The sequence below is a fragment of the Condylura cristata genome, unplaced genomic scaffold (assembly GCF_000260355.1).
Source record: "Condylura cristata isolate star-nosed mole 26May11 unplaced genomic scaffold, ConCri1.0 scaffold00035, whole genome shotgun sequence".
In the NCBI taxonomy this organism is placed as follows: domain Eukaryota; kingdom Metazoa; phylum Chordata; class Mammalia; order Eulipotyphla; family Talpidae; genus Condylura; species Condylura cristata.
In genome coordinates this window covers 14,409,862-14,411,073 of record NW_004567136.1, presented here as the reverse complement: position 1 = coordinate 14,411,073, position 1,212 = coordinate 14,409,862, and positions in this window count along the sequence as shown.

Below are 1,212 nucleotides of genomic sequence, written 5' to 3'. Positions count from 1 at the left end.
GCCAGGGGCCTGGGCTCCGGACCGGCCCCGGATGGTGCCGGGCCCCGGACGGCTTCTCTGCGGCCTGGGCTGGGCCGTCAGCTCTCTGCCCCGTGGACAAGAGCCCCGGGCCCGGCTGCCCTTGGAGAACCTCCGTGCGTGTAGCATACGAGAGAGAGAGGGGCCTGTGTCCTGAATGTGCATAGAGAAGCACTGTCCCCCCGCGTCCCCGCGCCCCGCTCCGTGTTCTGCACATCTGTGAACACCGCTGTGTTTCTGCAGCTGCGTCACGCGCCACCTCAAACTCGGCGCCCTCCGCCACCTTCCCATGCCCACCGCTCCTGGGCCTGGGAATGGCCAGGGCACAGCGGGACAGCTGGGCTCTGCCCCGTGCTGTGGGGCCTCGTCTGTTGCGACATGAAGGGGGGTGACATTGCGCGTGTCTGCCCTCGTGGGGGGCCCCAGCGGGGCTGAGTGAGGGCACCCCCGGGCGGCCTGTCCACGCGCCTTGGGCAGCGGACAGGGTTCCGGAGCGAGTGTCCCAAGAGACCGGCAAAAGTCGCCGCCCGCGTGCCCGAGTGTCAGTCGCGGCGAGGAGCGTGGCGGGGAGGCCCTGGGGCCTTTGGGAAGGACACCGGCCGCACTCTGAGACGTGGGCTTTCGCTCGAGGGTGTCCGCGCCCGCGCAAGGTCGGAAACTCCGCCAGGTGCCGGCCTCCGGTCACACCAGGTCCGGGGCCGCCCACGCCTCGCCCCGCTCCGGCCTGGACCGCAGCTGAGGAGGCGCCGGAGACGAGCGCCGTGGCCAGGAGGCCCCGCGGCTTCTTGGTGGCGCTGATCCTGAAGGCCCCTTGGCCTGGCCACTCTGCCCCCCGAGCGGGGACAGGGCGGCGGCCCTGCTGGTCTGTCCCCGGCTGCTTTGGGGAGGCCGCTCCTCCCCGACCCCCCACTCGCTGTCCGGCTGGCCGCAGGTTTCCATCCTCGTCCTTTCCCAGGCCTGTCGACTCCACGCAGTGTGTCAGTGAGCGTGAGGGTCAGAGACGGGCCACGTAGGAGAGACGTCAGCAGAGGAGACCATAAACGAAGTTGGCTCGGTGGTTCTAGAAGGTTCTCCCCCCCCCAGGAGGGCTCAGGGGAGAGTGGGACCGGATGGTCGTCATGGTGAGACGGCCCTTTGGCTGTGGCCGGGACGTGGCTGGGAGGCGGACGTGGGCGCTGTCTGGCGTGGACATCA